This window comes from Phoenix dactylifera, chromosome 2, assembly GCF_051530095.1.
Source record: "Phoenix dactylifera cultivar Ajwa chromosome 2, Ajwa_hap1_PhDact_Kaust_v1.1, whole genome shotgun sequence".
Lineage (NCBI taxonomy): Eukaryota > Viridiplantae > Streptophyta > Magnoliopsida > Arecales > Arecaceae > Phoenix > Phoenix dactylifera.
Window position 1 is genome coordinate 11,706,374 of NC_143191.1, and position 19,287 is coordinate 11,725,660.

At 40.0% G+C, this 19,287-nt stretch overlaps 2 long non-coding RNA genes across 4 annotated transcripts; one reads left to right on the forward strand and one right to left on the reverse strand.

The window, feature by feature from the left end:
* Window positions 1–208: 208 nt before the first annotated feature.
* Window positions 209–18,464, forward strand: LOC120106222 (uncharacterized). Of its 3 annotated transcripts, XR_016399122.1 has the most exons (5): window positions 209–11,042; window positions 12,464–12,497; window positions 13,522–15,796; window positions 17,217–17,250; window positions 18,275–18,464. It is a non-coding gene; the product is annotated as an uncharacterized LOC120106222 (long non-coding RNA). The 3 variants fall into 3 exon arrangements; XR_016399121.1 differs by having other exon boundaries at window positions 17,217–18,464; XR_016399123.1 differs by lacking the exon at window positions 17,217–17,250.
* Window positions 8,335–11,887, reverse strand: LOC120106221 (uncharacterized). Its single transcript, XR_016399120.1, has 2 exons — window positions 11,179–11,887; window positions 8,335–11,086 (listed from the first exon to the last, which is right to left on the reverse strand). It is a non-coding gene; the product is annotated as an uncharacterized LOC120106221 (long non-coding RNA).
* Window positions 18,465–19,287: the final 823 nt, after the last annotated feature.

Here is a 19,287-nt window from a genome sequence, read left to right on the forward strand (position 1 = left end):
CAAATATTTTTAAATATATGATTTTATTTTGATATTAAAAAGATTTATTGTGCTTCATGTATACATTGCTGAAAAACTATAATTAAGAAATTGAGTTCTATAAATATATATACTTCAATGATCATCTATATGTTTTTCTCTCCTACATTATTAAAGACTTCCATCAATATATATATATATATATATATATATATATATATATATATATTATTAAGAGAGTGAATGATCTTAAGTCTAGAAACATTTCAGCTCACTCAAATGATTCTTAAAAGAAAGAAAATGTAAATGCTTTTAAAAGAATTTGAGCTTCAAATGAATCATTTTCTGATTAATATTTCAGTACATTTTCTCAAAGATTAAGAGGAAGCATAACTTGTTCTTGAAAGATTAAAAAGAGTGATTGCTATAAATTTTGAATAATTCTAGATCACTCTACATTCTTGATATCATAAAGTTTCAGTTTTATTCACGTTTATCATTAAAATCTGAAATTCAACAAAAGAAAAGAATGATTAAAGAAGAATGCATCTTTTGAGGGGGAGCTTTAGATATTCAGTATCTTATCCTATAGTTACTTTAATGCATACCTTGAATTTTATGGATTGATTTTGATGAACCTCCTTATATTGCAAGACTTGCTTTAACTATATAATAAGTTTATACCTTGAGATGAGTTCTATAAAGGTTGTCTTATCTCAAACCTTGAGTCTTATGAAAATAAGCTGAAACTTGTAGAAAATATATTTTTTTTTGAGATTGACAATTTTACTGAACATTATCTTCAAATTCTAAACACTTAAATGGAATGATCAATTGAGGGGGAGAAAGAAAATCTTAGAAGGAGAGATCTTATGGAACTTAATCGCATAAATCTATAACTAAAGGAGAGAGAAAGCATACTAAATGAAAAGTGATCCTAATGCTCTCCAATATGTATCATCTGAAATTTAATCTAAAAATCTTTATGATACACCTTGAGGCTTGTTATTTGGTTAATATATCTTATGCATAAATCATGAACCAAATTGCAATTCAAATAGTTGATCTTAAGAGCCTCTAACTTAATGAAAAAGGGGGAGAATAACATGTTGAATTTTTTTTTTTTTGAGTATCTCTTAGAAAATCTATTTTGAAATTCACTAATGAGTCCAAATTGGCTTGCTCTTTAGAACTTAAATTGTGTGCCAATTCATATTTTTTATGTATCAAATTGTGCTTATTTTCTAAAAGAACAAAAGAAAGTCTTTAAAAGAGCTCTGAGATGAATCATAAATTGCATGAATTCATATTTTGGTATTCGTGCCCCAATGCTCTTATTATCATAAAAGAACCTTGAAGTCATTAAGAATTAATGATCCAACATGATGATATGTCTTTCAAATATATAAGTTTTGATCTTTTATTCTGAAAATCAATTAAATTGCTCTCATGTTGATAAAATACTTAATAGATTGGGCAAAAGGTCTTAAATGAACAAGCTTTCATACTTATTAAAGAGAGGTTAGATTTCCACTCATGTGTTTCCTTGAATATCATTTGTGGTACTTCTTGTATTAACCTAAGGAAGATTCCACCTATACTTGATTAGAAAACTATCTGTGGTATCAAACTAGAAAACTTCTTGAAATCACATTCGATGTGTTCTGCTCTGAAATTATCTTAATTAGCTCTGATCTATGCTCATTAATCTGATTCTAATATTATTGCATTGAGTTTTATGATTCATATCCTTGCAATAATTTGACATGCAAATCAGAGTACAATAAGAAAAAGAAATATTTGAGTATTCTTATCTTTGTGCTTAATATTTCACTATCTTTTTGATGTTGTCAAAAAGGGGGAGAAATATCTAAGTATATGCTCATAATGCTTTGTGTTTTGCATTGAACACCAACTCAGCTTAAATTGAAATATGTTGATTGTGTTAAGCTGATTAAATCTAAAGCATTATCATGAAGTATGTTTTTAAATATATATGTTTTCTACTTCATGCAACTTAGCTATGTATTACTTCTAGAACACAATATATTTTATATTGCATATACTCCAAGTTTTGTCATCATCAAAAAGGGGGAGACTGATGACCCAAAGATTGATTTAAAGATTGATTTTGATGATCACAAAACCTTGAAGTATAAATACTAATGTTTGTGTTGCAAGAAGAAAGATTATTTATTTTGCAAGGAACATAGCAAGTTGGAAGAATTCAAGAAGGCCTCCAAAGCTCTCAAGAAAAGTTAGAAGAAAGCCACACCTCATTGGCCCAAGATTCAAGTTCAAAGGCTTCAATTTAGAAGAGCAAGTTTTAAGAAAAAATTCAAAGGAAAGGCACTCGAGTCGACTCCTACAGTTCCGAGTCGACTCCAAGGAGCAACAGACAGCCGGACAGAAAGATTCATCTCAGAACCTGTCAACGAGTCGACTCCTGAAGAGCGCGAGTCGACTCCGATGCTTGCCGAGTCGACTCCTAAGGAAGCAAGAGTCGACTCCCAGAGAAATACAAGGCAGAAAAGTCAGAGAGCAGTTTTCGGGTCTGAGATTCGAGTCGACTCCAGTGGAACGCGAGTCGACTCCGATGGCTGGCAAGTCGACTCCAAAGAAAGTGAGAGTCGACTCTCAGAGGAACACAAGCAAAAAGTCAGAGAGCCAATTTCAGACACTGAGAGCCGAGTCGACTCCCGCAAAATCCGAGTCGACTCCGAGGCAGCGCAACCCCAAAGACAGAAGACTATTTTTTGGATATTGAGGGCCGAGTCGACTCCGAGACAGTTCGAGTCGACTCCGAGACAGCACGAGCCAAAAGACAGAAGCTCGGGAGTTCGGACTCTGAGCACCGAGTCGACTCCCAGAATTTCCGAGTCGACTCGAGTAAGCAAAGTTGAAAAATGCATCCATGGATTCCTTGGGATGAGCCGACTCCAAAAGTGCAAGGTCAGCTCCAGATTTTGGCGAGTCGACTCCGGGTTAAGTCGAGTCAACTCCCAGTCGAGAAGACCACTTTAATTCAAATCTGGAACAGTTGCCGAGCCGACTCCAGAAAAGCATGAGTCGACTCCTGCTACAGCCGAGTCGACTCCAGATCGCGCGAGTCGACTCCGATCCCAACGGAAACTTTGTCAGGAGTTGCAGACTGTGCACAACGGCTCTATTTTTCTCTCTAACGGCTAGATTTCTGGTTCCACGACATGTAAAGCTATAAAATCAAGAGGAGAGCTAGGGAAGACGGTATGGAAGTGGGAGAGAACATTTAGGAAAAAGATTCCAAAGAGATTACACGAAAAATCTCCCATAAGCACAAAAGGGCCATTCAAAGTAAAATAGAGAGAAGAAGAGCATCCAAGTGAATCCCAAAGCTTCCTCTCCATCCGTGTGCTGCCTCGGTGATCTTCTACTTTGGGCAAAATCAGAAGAGGGTCAAGTAAAGAAGAAGCCGAGTTCCTCCATCTACAAATTTGTTTGAGGGCTTCTTCCCTTTACTTTACTTGTTTATATTTGCTATATTCGCTTATTTGAGAAGCTTGTACTTGATTTAAACTCTTGCTCTAAATATCTTGTAACTTGATTCAATCAAGGGATTGAATCAAGGGGTTAAGGTTTGTTGGTGAGCCAAAGAAAAAAACCAACGTTGTAAGGTTGTGGTTGGTGAGCCTTTGGGAAAACCAACTGGGTTGATTGTGAACCCGGAAAACAATCGTTGTAAGGTTGTGGTTGGTAAGCCTTTGGGAAAACCAACTGGGTTGGATTGTGAGCCCGTGAAAACAATCGGGTGGTTCTAGTCGGTGAGCCTGGGAAAACCGACCGAGTTCGTTGTGACCTCGTAAAACAACAAGTTGGGTTGTGAGCTTGTAAAACAACCGGCTGTAATCTGTAGGATTATAGTGAAATTTTCAAGAGGTCTTGGGGAGTGGATGTAGGTGCTGGGGTGCACCGAACCACTATATGTTTGTTGTGTTTGTGATGCTTTTTGTCATTGTCTATCTTGCTCACTTACTTACCTAGATAAATTGCATGCTTAACTCTTATCCGCGCATCCTTTAGTTGCAAGCATATTAAATTTACTTAATCAAGTCTCATTCGATAAATCAACCTATTGCTAAGTTTAAATTCCACTGTGCAACTATGCAACTTAGCATAATTAATTGAAAAGTGTTAGAAGTAGCTTAAAAGTTTTATAAGACCCAATTCACCCTCCCTCTTGGGTTGTATCTACTGGGCAATACATTGCCTATGCCAGGCAGTTGCAGAGCAGTTAGTACTGTTACAGAAGATTCACACTAATAAGAATCCAGCTGACATGATGATGAAAGTTGTAACCAGAAAGAAGCTGAAACTTTGTGCCCGATTGGCCGGCATGGATTTTAATTAGCAAGTTAAAGTATAGTCTTCTCCCTCTGTAGGCTGGAGGGGGAGATTGTAAGTGGGTCCAACCCACTTTGGGAGACCTAGAAAGCCCACTAGGGCATCTCCTTTTGTTTTTTTGGCAGAATCACACGGGAGTGCCGTGAAGGAAAAGAATACGCATGAAGAGAAAACAAAAGGGAGGCTTGCGGCCGATGAAAAAAAAAAGACTCAAAAACAGAGGCTGCAGGTGGAAAAAAAGAAGAGGGAGCAACGGTAGAGAAAGCAAAAGAAAGGAGAGCGCGAGCAGAAAATCTAAAGTTTTGCACGCACCGTACAGAAGAAGAAACATGCTCTTTTTCTTGTCCCTTTTTTTTGGTGTGGTTTTTCACACAGAGATTTAACAAATTAGGTTTTTATCTAAGAATTGTCTTGGATGCTGTAGAGAGTTGTAGTATTCATTATTAGGGATCTCATTATATTCTTGGGTTCATCACATTGTGCTGGTTTGGGTGAGCTTATTGTTACTCTTAGAAAGGTGATATTGGTGTTTTTTCAATTTATTGATAACTCAAGTTTTGGGCATAAACTTGAGTATTGTAAACTCTATATTTATTATAGTGGATTGATTTTGGATTTGCTCCGTGATTTTTTTCCTCTGCTTTGGAGGGTTTTTTAATGTAAATATGGTATGTTTTTTTTCTGTTCTTTAGGTGTTTGATATATTGCCTATGTAAATATTGCTTCTAATTGGTTTTGATTTTGGCTTAGTTTATTCTGTAATATCTCTGTTTTGGCTACAATAGTGGGTTCCTGTGTTTCTCTGTTTGCGGCGGCTCCCAAGGAAAGAGGAAAAGCCCCCGTGCACTACGCCACTGCCGAAAGCCCCGCCGACGTCATCCAGGACCCGATTCGTGTAGGGCTCGTGTGACGTCTCCGGCGTTCCCATACAGCCCAGACCCTAAGACATCTTCTTCCTTGTGTTCAGCGGATCCTGAGAGTCAGAAAGGGAAAAAACTCCTGAGACAAAACCGACGAAGACCACGCCTATGTCCGTCTGCATCTGCGTTGCCGCTGCAGCGTCCAGATCTCGTGGAGGAGGACAACTACATGAGTGTTTCCCCACGTCCATGCAACTTTGCCCACTTTTGATCAAGGAGCGTGAGATAAGATGATAGGGGTTTCTTCTGCGAAATTCGATGTGATAAAGTTCGATGGAACTAGAAATTTTGGGCTATAGCAGATGAGGATGACGGATCTAATAGTACTGTAGAGTATGGTGAAAGCCCTGTATGGAAAGAAACCAGATGGCATGGGTGATGCAGAGTGGAAGAAATTGGAGGCTAAGGCTGTTTCAAATATATGGCTTTGTCTGGCTGATGACGTGATGTATCATGTCATAGACGAGGAATCTCCGGCGGCAATTTAGTCAAAATTGGAAAGTCAGTATATATCAAAGTCGTTGATAAACAAGCTTTATCTTAAGTAAAAATTGTACGATCTTAAGATGGCAGAGGGTGCTAATTTAATCTAACATATCAACATGTTAAACCAGAGTATCAGGGATCTGCAGCATGTTGATGTGAAATTCGAAGACGAAGACAAAGCGTTGATGCTATTGCATTTTTTACCCGCTTCTCCTACGTACAAAAATTTAGTTACAACTTTAACATGAGGAAAGGAGACCCTAGAGTTAGAGGACGTCATTGGAGCTTTATTAGGTTTTCATCGGAGGAAGAAAACCAATGTTTAATTGGGGGCATGATGATGAAATTTATGATATTAAAATAGTTGCACCTGACCCGTCTAACTGAAGTGAAATTTTTGAGGCGACAAGAGGTAAGTAATATGTGAGAAACTAGTTTCAGCACCGCACCACCGGTGATTAAAATGGTGGTATTTGGACACCATACTAGCAGTGATAATAGTGGTGTTTGGCACTTTGTGCGACCCATGCTACTGGGTTACGTGGCCATAGCCCGATTTTTGATTGCTGAGTTCTGTTTTTGGCATTTCTTCTGAAAACTATAGTATGTTTCAAAAAAAAATATGCATTATTCGAGAAATGATTTATTTTCCAGCCAATGCCTTGTGCTTTTAACTAAATTATTTGGCATGATTTGACCTTACTTTGGAGTATTATGTTTCTTACTGAACTAGTATAACTTATTATTATGTTTTCTCTATTTTTTCAGATCCGCATGTATATTGCTTGGGACTTAGTGAGTGCGCTAGATCTTGTAGAGACCCACGTTTGAGTTGGGCCGGCCTCTGAGCAAGGGCGGCCCAACTCGTGAAAATGGGGGAGGGAGTCTCCCGATCGTAACGCTCTCCCTTCCCTATTTTCGGAAAGTTTTCCCCCTCCTCACGAATCCACCGGGAAGGAGGATCTTAGGGTGATAAAAACCCTAGCAATCGGGCCGAGACCTCCTCCTCTCCCTAGGGCATCAGCCGAGAGGCTTCCACGCACACAAAAAAAAGAGAGAGAAAGAGATTGGGTTTCTACCGCGGGGAGGATCGGAGCTTTCGCCGTCGAGTCGGTCGGGGGGAGCTCGCCGGAGGCAGGGTGAGCATCTTCTCCTTCATCTTTGGCTATTATTTCCTTGGAAGTGAGGCCGGGAAGCCGCTGGGTTGATGGAGAAGCCGATGCCTTATTCCGCCTTCTCCTCTCTCGTTCCGGCCGGCCGTTACCGGGCGTGGCACCGCCGGCACCACCACACAGGCCGACGACCAGGGAGCGTCGCCGGCCGTGGGCCGCCTACTGCCGAGCGCTCGAAGAAAGAGAGAGAGAGAGAGAGAGAGAGAGAGAGAGCCAACCCTTTCTTCTTTGATATTTTGTTGACGGGAGGAAGAAAGAGAGAGAGAAAGAACAATTCTTTGTTTTTCTTTCTCTCTAATTGCTCTCTTTTATTGCTTTGTTTTTTTTCTCTAGTTTAATATAGGGAAATCATGGACTGATGGTTAATCCTGGGGTGTTAGATACTGGTGGACCCTTAAGAGGATCCATCGGGAGTCTTGGGTTTTTATATGTCTTGGATAATTTTTAATGATAACTTGGTTTTGTAGGAGAACAATCTATTGGACGAGAGGATGCTGAGCAGAGTCCTGCGCATTCCGGTTCGTAGATCGCCGTGAGGGCGGGTGATTAGTTGTTTGAGTTTTTTTATAAAGGGTAAGAATCCTTGTACGCCAATCTTACATGATATAGATATTTTTGCACTATATATGTTTGATATGCTATGATCCAGACAAAGCAAAATAGTTTTATATTAAATTATATTTTGATCGTGTTAGCTTGTGATTGGTATTATGATGGATGCATGTATGTGTATAACCTATACCTGCATAATTGCATTTATGGATGTGGTGGTATGGACTAATCATGTTATATTGATTGCCTTATCACGGGCCGGAAACGTGACCATGGTTAGTCTAGGCCGAAAATAAAGTGGAAAAGGGAATGGATGTGTGTTTGTGAATTGATTAAATGAACAGGGACTTTGGGCTTATCTCGTTATTATTGATTGCCCCATCACAGGCTGGAAATGTGATATTATCGATTGCCCCGTCACAGGCTGGAAATATGATACTATTGATTGCCCCGTCACAGGCTGAAAATTGTGACACTATCGATTGCCCCATCACAGGCCGGAAATGTGATACTATCGATTGCCCCATCACGGGCCGGAAACGTGACCGGGATGTAGCCCAAAGTCGGAAAGATAATTGATCCGGATCGAGTTAACATAGAATGGAAAGAAAAAGTATTGAAAACAGTCATAATGATTTATAAGCTATTATATACTATATCATTCTTGTGTGGCTGGACTTTCATTGATGTTGGATGTACATAATTATATTGATTATTTGAGTCTTTTGGAAACTGTTTATGATTTCATGAAATGTGCATCGATTTGTCATGGTTCTCAAATTCATATTATTATTGTGTTGGTATGGATGTGTAGAGATTCTTACTGGGCTGTAAAGCTCACCCCCTCTTCTTCTTTTCGTTTTCTCTTTTTAGAGTTGCAGGATGCATAAACATGGATGGGTTGGGCGCGGGGCGCGAGTATCAAAGTCATTAGCTAGTTAGTCAATTTATCTTTCTTTGATGTCGATGTCGATGAACATTTAAAGATCTTGTAATTGAATCAAATTGATTATCTGGACATGTTGAATTTGTCAATTTGAATTAATTAATTAGTTGTGGATTTATTGGATTTTTGTTTATCTTAGGTCTTGCATGATCTTTAGGGCACTGCTCTAGGGCTCATGCGGCCGGTCACGTACCGGACCCGGGTGCTGGGATCGGGGCATGACAGAGTGGTATTAGAGCTTAAGGTTTAGGTTCAGGCGAGTGTGAGTGGGAGAAAAATATCTGATGACTTATTAAAGTACCCTCTAGATACATTTTCTTTACAATCTTAAAATGTTAAAAGTAACTTGTGTAGGTTGATATGGCACGAGGAAGTGGATGTGGGCGTAATAGGAGGCCGACTCACTTTGCTGATGGCTCTGCTGCTTGGACGCCCTCCGAACAACAAGTAGGTGCTCCACCCTCGCCGGCCAGGAGTATGCACCCGCAGGAACACCACGTCAACCCTATTGGTAGTGCTCTGGAAATGGGAACCCCAGAAACTCCAAGGATAGGAACCTCGGGTGAGCCTGGAATTCAGCCTAATGAACCACTGAGTGCTTCTCAGATGATGCAAACAATGATGCAACAACAAGCTACTTTCCGTTCAGACATGATGAGAATGATGGAGATGCAACAACGCTTCATGGAACAACAGCAATAATTTATGCAGCAACAGTTACAACATCAGCAGCAGCAGATGACTCCTCAGTATGTACAGGGGGCTACAAGTCGGCAAGAGCATCATGTTAGTTTGGCAGAATTCAAAAAGTTTGCACCTTCAGCTTCTAAAGGCACTTCTGACCCTTTAGAGGCCGAGACTTGGCTGAATGAAATGGAAAAGGTTTTCAACGCTCTGAGATGCCCTGATGAGGATAGGGTTACTTTTGCTACATTTATGCTGCTGGGAGAAGCGGATATTTGGTGGAATGTGAAAAGAGAAAAGATGGGACAGAATGCTACATCTTTGACTTGGGAAGGATTTAAGGAGCTTTTCCGTGACAAGTATATTCCCCCAAACGTGAGACGGTAGAAATTTCGAGAGTTTACCTAGTTAGAGCAGGGGAATATGACGGTCGGAGAGTATGCTGTAAAGTTTGAAGAACTGGCCAGGTATGCCCCATGACAGGTGGAGAATGAAAGAGAACGAGCTGAGAAGTTTGAAAGTGAACTTAGAGCCCGAATCAGACAACAGGTGTCTACCTTCGAGCTTTCTTCCTATAAGGATGTGGTTAACAAAGCTGTGGTAGTTGAAAGGGGCTTAAATGACACTCAAGAAGAGAGGGAAAGAATTTTGAAAAAAAGGAACAGACAAGCTGAGCTACAAAATAAGCATGGCAGAAATACTGAATCCAAGCCCAAGAAACAAACTACTGTGAATGATAAAACTCAGCACAAGGATACTGTAAAATGCTATAGATGTGGCGGCCCCCACTATCGAAGAGACTGTCACTGGTTTAATGGGAATTGTTTTTCATGTGGCCAACAAGGCCATGGGGCAAACACTTGTCCTAATCACAGAGAGCAACAAACTTGACAGGCATCTCAGCCTATTCAGGGAGCTCCAACCAACCAAGCAACTCAGAATGAACAACAATGAGGAGGACAGCAGAGGCCTAGAACTCAGGGGTAAGTCTATGCTTTTACACAACACGATGCTGACGCCTCTAACACCGTGGTGACAGGTACAATTGAAAACTCATCCATGAATGTCTATATTTTGATTGATCCTGGAGCTACTCATTCTTTTGTATCTGTTGATTTTGTCGGAAGAAATAGTACATTAATTTCTTTGCCACTAGAGACTGAATTGTGTGTCTCCATCCCTAATGGAGATGTAATCTTAGTTAACTCTATCTGCAAAGATTGTATCTTGAATATTGAAGGCAGAAAAATGAAAGTAGATTTACTAGTCCTAGAGATGAAGGATTTTGACATGATCCTTGGGATGGACTGGTTGGCAGCATATCATGCCACTATTGACTGCTTCGAGAAAATAGTAAAATTTCAAATTTCTGGTCAGCCAGATAGTGCTTTCGAAAAATTGTTCTCCCAAGTGCAGGAGAATCGCACAAGTAGTATAACTCGAAAGTCCGAGGTCGATTCCTCAGGGAACGATCTATGGGTTATTAGCTTAATTTTAGATTAATTGATTCAATAAACTTGTGGATTAAGATGATGGTTCGCAAATAGAAAGTAAACCAGTCAATAGAGAATCAAAGTTTGGATAGATTAAGATGGTGTAGGGATCCTGTAAATCCCGGCCCATTTGGAAACTTGGGAGGAGAATGGCGGTGGAGATCGACAACTGTTGAGGCGGTTATAACCGCCTGACAGCCACGATCACCACCACTTCTCCCTCCCCGCCGAGCCTATAAGAACCCAGATACTCAGGGATGCTTCATCCCTTACCTCTCACTCTCCCTACTCCTCACCCTCTTCCTTCTGTGTAAGAAGCCGGATCGAGTACAGTGGCGCCGGAGGAGGAGGGAGCTCGTCCCCGCACTGCGTCGTCGGAGCAGATGCATCAGCTCACCGAAAAAGCCCCACAGCTCCTTCCCGGAGCTAGGTGAGTCTTCTGATCACTCTATCCCTCTCATTTCATATTCCGATCTATCCGGATGAGTGATCAAAACAAAAGAGAAATAAAGAAATGAAAAGAAGGAAGAAGAAGAAGAGGAGGATAGAAAGGGAGAAGAGCTTACCGGATGTCCTCGGTCGCGAATCCGGCACGATGAGCTCGGCTGCAGCCGTCGACGGCCGGAGGCTCTTACTCCCCTCTTCCGATCGCGGGGAGATCGTCTACAACTCTTCTTTGGCTGCGGTGAGTTCGATCGCAGCCATAGCCACAGTGGTGGGTTTCTCCCCCACTGTAGTGAGAACGAAGGAGCCGCCGGCTCCGACTGCAGGCTCCGCTGGCCTTCGGCCAGAGCTGTGGTGGGCCAGAGGCCCCTTCTTCTCAAGGGGGTTGGTTCCGACCCCCAAAGAACAGAGAGGGGGCCGGCCGCTGCGGGCGCGGCCACGGGTTCGGCCGTGGGCGCCGCTGGTCGCGACAGACCTCTTCCGTGAGGGGGAGCCGCCCTCCTCCCTTCTGAAGTGAAGAAGGATGAAGAAGAAAGGGGGAATCGACTGCTCCAGACTGAGCCGCGAGTGATGTTGGCCGGCCGCTGGCACCCACGACCTCGGACCGTCTCCCTCCCGAGCGCCCCTTCCGAGCTCGCTTCCTAGTTTCATGGGAGAAGAGGAGAAGAGGAGGAGATCGGGAAGGGAGGAAGAAAGAAGGAGAAGAAAAGAAGAAAAGAAAGAAGAGGGAGGAAGATTCGGGAAGGGAGAAGAGAAGAAAAAGAAAGAAAAGGGAAAAGAAAAGAAAAAAAAAAGAAAAAAATAAATAAAAAAATGGTTGTGGGCCGAAAGGGGCCTGATTCCGAAATGGGCCTGATTCCGGAGTGGGCTTCAAATAAACTTGGCTTTAGAAGCCTGAAGCCGGGTTGGGCCCTGATTCAAGCCTAGAGTTCTTAAAACTAAAACTAACTGGGCTTGAAGAGCTCAAATTTTATTATAGGGACTAAATCGAATATAGTTTGAGACTAGGCTCCCTTTTAGATTAATTATAAATTAACTAATTGTGTTTCTGGGCCTGAATACAAATGGGCCCAGTAATTGAATCAGGCCACGGGCCTGATCCAGAAACCAATTAAACTTTGGGCCTGAATGCAAATGGGCCCTGATCTGAACCAGAGAGCAATTGGGTCAAACCCGAACCAGAAGGTGAACCAGACCTGAATCAGGAATTTAATCAAATCCGAACCAGGAAGTAGATTAGACCAGAACCAGAAATTGAATTGGGCCATGGGCCTGAACCAGAAATTAAATTGGGCTATGGACCCGAAAATGAAATTGAGTCCTATGGATGGGTTGTAAATGACTTTAAGATTATAAATAAATAGAAATTAAATATGTCAGTGACATGTAATTTAATGATCTTGCTAGGTATTGAAGAATTGGCATTTGATGGGCAAATTATGTAAGTAACTTGTCTTAATCTTATTATGGATCATGTATCACGTTTTATAAGATGAAAAAGTATTATTTATGCAATTGGAATTATGTATAAGAATTGTGAAAAAAGTACCTAATATAATCTTATATTTTATCAAATACTTGTGATTACTTGATTATGAAATTGTATATGATTATTTATGTCTTCACAAAATTAAGATCAAGCATGTGTTAGCAAATGATTACATGATTTTGGATACATAGCATCCATCATTATTATTATTATTATATTATGTACACATGATTATGATGTTATAGAAAGATGCATAGAAAAAAATAAAGTTTTTAGCATGATCATGAATTTTATTCAGCATGATGCCATTATTCACTTTCCAATGTATCGATGAGAAAAGATTTATGAAAAGCATGATATGTTTTAAAGAACTCTCAGATTGCTATGTACGACCCCCGCCAGTGGGTAACAGTAACTAGGCATACGACCCCAGCCAGTGGGTAAAAATAACTCGGCTTTACGACCCCCGCCAGTGGGTAATAGTAACTGGAAGATAGACCCTGCAGTGGTAAAGGCCTTGCCGTGGGAATAAGAGCGGCCATAGCTACACTACCATCTGAGAGTATGAATTTCAAAGTATAGAATAATGGCAAAAGTTTTATGATGCATAATCATATTTATGAAGTTGCATGAATGGACATGCATAGTTTTATGACTGGTTGGATTATTTGAAATGTTTACTTTATTACAAGCACAGATTTCAAAGCATGAATAATAACAGCACATATTTTAAAGCATGATTAATGATGAGTACGGATTTCAAAGCAAGAATAATGGTAAGTACGGATTTCAAAGCAGTGAATAAAGACAAAAGGTTTACATCTGGTTTGATTATAGAAAATGCTTTCTTTATTACAATCGTTAGTTTCTTAAAATAATGCATTAGTATGAAAAATATTATGCTTGATCTGTTAAGATTATGCATTGTTACTTACTGAGCTTTATAGCTCATATCCATTTATTTATGTTCTTACAGATGAATAGGAGATGCTAGGAACAAGGAGCGTGACAAGCCTCAGGGTTATGGGAATAATAAAATATTAAATGATGATTTTGTTTTTAGAAGCTATGTATGGATTTTAATACCTGAACATTTAATGACTTTCATGAATATATTTGTTTAGTAATTGAAGTTTTAAAGAGGCTGCGTGTTATTGTATGCTTAACTTGGCAATAGCACGGCCGTGTCATGATCCGAATTTGGGGCGTGACATTTAGTGGTATCAGAGCAATAGGTTTAACCATGATTTAAAACTTTAAAATTAATCATGGGAATGGGTAGCTAAGTCAGCTTTCACATAATTGGAATAATAATAATAATAATAAAATAAATTAAAAAGGAAAATAAAATAATAATATTGGTTTATATTGTCTTAGGTGACAATGAGCAACAAAAAGAAGGAATGTAGGGCTAATACAAGCCATTCTAGGGACGTGATTGTGACAGAAAAACTATCAAAGCGTAGGTTAAGATCATTATGAATTGTGATTGGAAAACTGCTAGAGCTTAAGTTATGATCACATGGGATTGTGACAAAATTAGAATCAAAGAATAAGTTTAAGATCACTAGGGTTTGCAACAGAAATGTATCATAGCTTAAGGTTATGATCACTTGGGACATGACAAAAGTAGTAAAAATTACATTCAGCTTAAGTGAAAGATCACTAAGCATTTTAAGTACCGGGTTTGGTATTCGATAAATACGAAAGTACTGGATAAGATGTTTTGATCATGATGAGAGATGTTTGACCTAAGATAAGTGTAGGAAGGTTAACTATGACATAGCGGTTATACTATGTTCGGATAGTGTATAAATGACTCGAAAGTTTAAAATTGATATAAATTTGGATGTGATTATTAGAGTGTGATTTGTACATGGTCATAGAATTGGAATGAGTCAAGAAGGATTTTATTTTAATATAGTATTATAAAGGATTGTTCTTCAAGGTTAAATCCGTATGTGGATTATAATTGGTTTTGGCATACTTGGATATTGCAAATAGTTGTATTCTATTGGTGGATTAAATTCTTAAGTGCATATTGATTGGGGAATTCTAGTTATTTGAATTTCCATGTTGGATTGGGCTATTAGATCTTTTTCATAATTATTGGACACTTTTGGATGTGTTAGTTTAATCTCAAGTTTAAGTTTATGATTTGACAAGGGATCTTTATTATTGAGTGGAGACTTTGATTTTGGAGATACTTATTGAAATTGAAATGCTTGCTAACTGGGCTCGTAGCCAAAGTGTGGATTAGCTATGTTGGGAGTCCTCTCGGTGGACATTTTAGGTTATGATTAATTGGATTTTGACCAAAATTTAGTGAGAGAGAATTGATCATGGAATATTATCATAGAATGTAATTATTTGTTTATTAGTTAATCATTTTGTGGCAAGTTAGGATCTCTTCATAAGAAATTGTTTAAGTTTTAAGCTATGAAAGATTTTTATGATACCTAATTAAAATACTCTTCGAGGTTTGAACATGTTTGGGGAGTATGAATGAAACTCTTATGTTGAAAAAAAAAAAAAAAAAATCTGGTTATAAGAGTTTGATTTGGAATCATCCAGTTGAATTGATAAGAGAATTAAGATTCAATACATTTTGGGAATTACAGTAACGAGCCCATATGATGATTTTGAATGGAACAATTGACTTGAGAGTTAATCTAGATTAGATGTATTCAAGAATCAGATATTCTTTCTTTTAGGCTTTACTTGGAAAATTGAAAATATGAAACTCTTTAGTTCATAATACAAGTAGTATTTTGATCAAAAGTTATTAGTGAATCCAAAGATTTTAGTGTTTTGAATCAGAGTGCGCAGCAGAAACATAGTAGAATGTTGGATAAAAGACTAAGTAACTTCATTTGTTTAAAAATTAAAGTATGTAAAATTTCGAGGACGAAATTTCTTTTAAGGGGAGGAGAATGTAAATCCCGGCCCATTTGGAAACTTGGGAGGAGAATGGCGGTGGAGATCGACAACTGTTGAGGCGGTTATAACCGCCTGACAGCCACGATCACCACCACTTCTCCCTCCCCGCCGAGCCTATAAGAACCCAGATACTCAGGGATGCTTCATCCCTTACCTCTCACTCTCCCTACTCCTCACCCTCTTCCTTCTGTGTAAGAAGCCGGATCGAGTACAGTGGCGCCGGAGGAGGAGGGAGCTCGTCCCCGCACTGCGTCGTCGGAGCAGATGCATCAGCTCACCGGAAAAGCCCCACAGCTCCTTCCCGGAGCTAGGTGAGTCTTCTGATCACTCTATCCCTCTCATTTCATATTCCGATCTATCCGGATGAGTAATCAAAACAAAAGAGAAATAAAGAAATGAAAAGAAGGAAGAAGAAGAAGAGGAGGATAGAAAGGGAGAAGAGCTTACCGGATGTCCTCGGTCGCGAATCCGGCACGATGAGCTCGGCTGCAGCCGTCGACGGCCGGAGGCTCTTACTCCCCTCTTCCGATCGCGGGGAGATCGTCTACAACTCTTCTTTGGCTGCGGTGAGTTCGATCGCAGCCATAGCCACAGTGGTGGGTTTCTCCCCCACTGTAGTGAGAACGAAGGAGCCGCCGGCTCCGACTGCAGGCTCCGCTGGCCTTCGGCCGGAGCTGTGGTGGGCCGGAGGCCCCTTCTTCTCAAGGGGGTTGGTTCCGACCCCCAAAGAACAGAGAGGGGGCCGGCCGCTGCGGGCGCGGCCACGGGTTCGGCCGTGGGCGCCGCTGGTCGCGACAGACCTCTTCCGTGAGGGGGAGCCGCCCTCCTCCCTTCTGAAGTGAAGAAGGATGAAGAAGAAAGGGGGAATCGACTGCTCCAGACTGAGCCGCGAGTGATGTTGGCCGGCCGCTGGCACCCACGACCTCGGACCGTCTCCCTCCCGAGCGCCCCTTCCGAGCTCGCTTCCTAGTTTCATGGGAGAAGAGGAGAAGAGGAGGAGATCGGGAAGGGAGGAAGAAAGAAGGAGAAGAAAAGAAGAAAAGAAAGAAGAGGGAGGAAGATTCGGGAAGGGAGAAGAGAAGAAAAAGAAAGAAAAGGGAAAAGAAAAGAAAAAAAAAGAAAAAAATAAATAAAAAAATGGTTGTGGGCCGAAAGGGGCCTGATTCCGAAATGGGCCTGATTCCGGAGTGGGCTTCAAATAAACTTGGCTTTAGAAGCCTGAAGCCGGGTTGGGCCCTGATTCAAGCCTAGAGTTCTTAAAACTAAAACTAACTGGGCTTGAAGAGCTCAAATTTTATTATAGGGACTAAATCGAATATAGTTTGAGACTAGGCTCCCTTTTAGATTAATTATAAATTAACTAATTGTGTTTCTGGGCCTGAATACAAATGGGCCCAGTAATTGAATCAGGCCACGGGCCTGATCCAGAAACCAATTAAACTTTGGGCCTGCATGCAAATGGGCCCTGATCTGAACCAGAGAGCAATTGGGTCAAACCCGAACCAGAAGGTGAACCAGACCTGAATCAGGAATTTAATCAAATCCGAACCAGGAAGTAGATTAGACCAGAACCAGAAATTGAATTGGGCCATGGGCCTGAACCAGAAATTAAATTGGGCTATGGACCCGAAAATGAAATTGAGTCCTATGGATGGGTTGTAAATGACTTTAAGATTATAAATAAATAGAAATTAAATATGTCAGTGACATGTAATTTAATGATCTTGCTAGGTATTGAAGAATTGGCATTTGATGGGCAAATTATGTAAGTAACTTGTCTTAATCTTATTATGGATCATGTATCACGTTTTATAAGATGAAAAAGTATTATTTATGCAATTGGAATTATGTATAAGAATTGTGGAAAAAGTACCTAATATAATCTTATATTTTATCAAATACTTGTGATTACTTGATTATGAAATTGTATATGATTATTTATGTCTTCACAAAATTAAGATCAAGCATGTGTTAGCAAATGATTACATGATTTTGGATACATAGCATCCATCATTATTATTATTATTATATTATGTACACATGATTATGATGTTATAGAAAGATGCATAGAAAAAAATAAAGTTTTTAGCATGATCATGAATTTTATTCAGCATGATGCCATTATTCACTTTCCAATGTATCGATGAGAAAAGATTTATGAAAAGCATGATATGTTTTAAAGAACTCTCAGATTGCTATGTACGACCCCCGCCAGTGGGTAACAGTAACTAGGCATACGACCCCAGCCAGTGGGTAAAAATAACTCGGCTTTACGACCCCCGCCAGTGGGTAATAGTAACTGGAAGATAGACCCTGCAGTGGTAAAGGCCTTGCCGTGGGAATAAGAGCGGCCATAGCTACACTACCATCTGAGAGTATGAATTTCAAAGTATAGAATAATGGCAAAAGTTTTATGATGCATAATCATATTTATGAAGTTGCATGAATGGACATGCATAGTTTTATGACTGGTTGGATTATTTGAAATGTTTACTTTATTACAAGCACAGATTTCAAAGCATGAATAATAACAGCACATATTTTAAAGCATGATTAATGATGAGTACGGATTTCAAAGCAAGAATAATGATAAGTACGGATTTCAAAGCAGTGAATAAAGACAAAAGGTTTACATCTGGTTTGATTATAGAAAATGCTTTCTTTATTACAATCGTTAGTTTCTTAAAATAATGCATTAGTATGAAAAATATTATGCTTGATCTGTTAAGATTATGCATTGTTACTTACTGAGCTTTATAGCTCATATCCATTTATTTATGTTCTTACAGATGAATAGGAGATGCTAGGAACAAGGAGCGTGACAAGCCTCAGGGTTATGGGAATAATAAAATATTAAATGATGATTTTGTTTTTAGAAGCTATGTATGGATTTTAATACCTGAACATTTAATGACTTTCATGAATATATTTGTTTAGTAATTGAAGTTTTAAAGAGGCTGCGTGTTATTGTATGCTTAACTTGGCAATAGCACGGCCGTGTCATGATCCGAATTTGGGGCGTGACAGATCCAGAATCTCCTTTAATAATATCAAGTTCATGCGATAAATTCTATGATTCTTTTGTTTTCTTTTAAAAATTATAAGCAAATAAAATTTAATTATTGAGTATGTTCTTGATAACATGAATTCTCTTTTTAAGCATTCAACGTGCCTTAGAACATCTATGATGAATCAAATAATTGAGGAAAACATGTATCAATAAGCATAAATCATAAAAGAATTTTCAACATATAAGAATCATAACATAATCAAAAGATAGATCGTATAAAAAAAAGGATTAGAATTTACATCATGAACTTGGTACACCAAAGGATCTTCCTTCACCCATCACCAGGGACTTTAGCTCATCATCTTCCTCTCTCTCATTCTCACTTTTTTTTTTAATAACAGAAACAGGGCATCCCCTATTTCTCTCTACACTTTTTTTTTCTTTCCACTGCAGCAGCCCAGCTCCACTCTTCCTTCCCCCCCCCCCCCCCCCCCCCCTCCGTTTCTTCACCCGAATGAATGCTATATAGATGGCGTTTGATCCCTCCTGAGCGCACACGGTGGAGATGGGCGGATGGAGGGGGATCTCGAACGTTGATCGCGGGCGGATCCGGCGCTGATCGATGGCTCACTTCACGGGATGCTGGGAACTTGTGAGATGAACGGGATGATCCGGGAAGAAGTTGGGCGGTGGATCCGGAAGCAAGGGAGCTGATCACGGCCGCTGGGTGGTCGCCGAGATGCTCATGAATGGCTGGAACGGAGGAAGAAGCAGCCGCTGATCTCGGTTTGC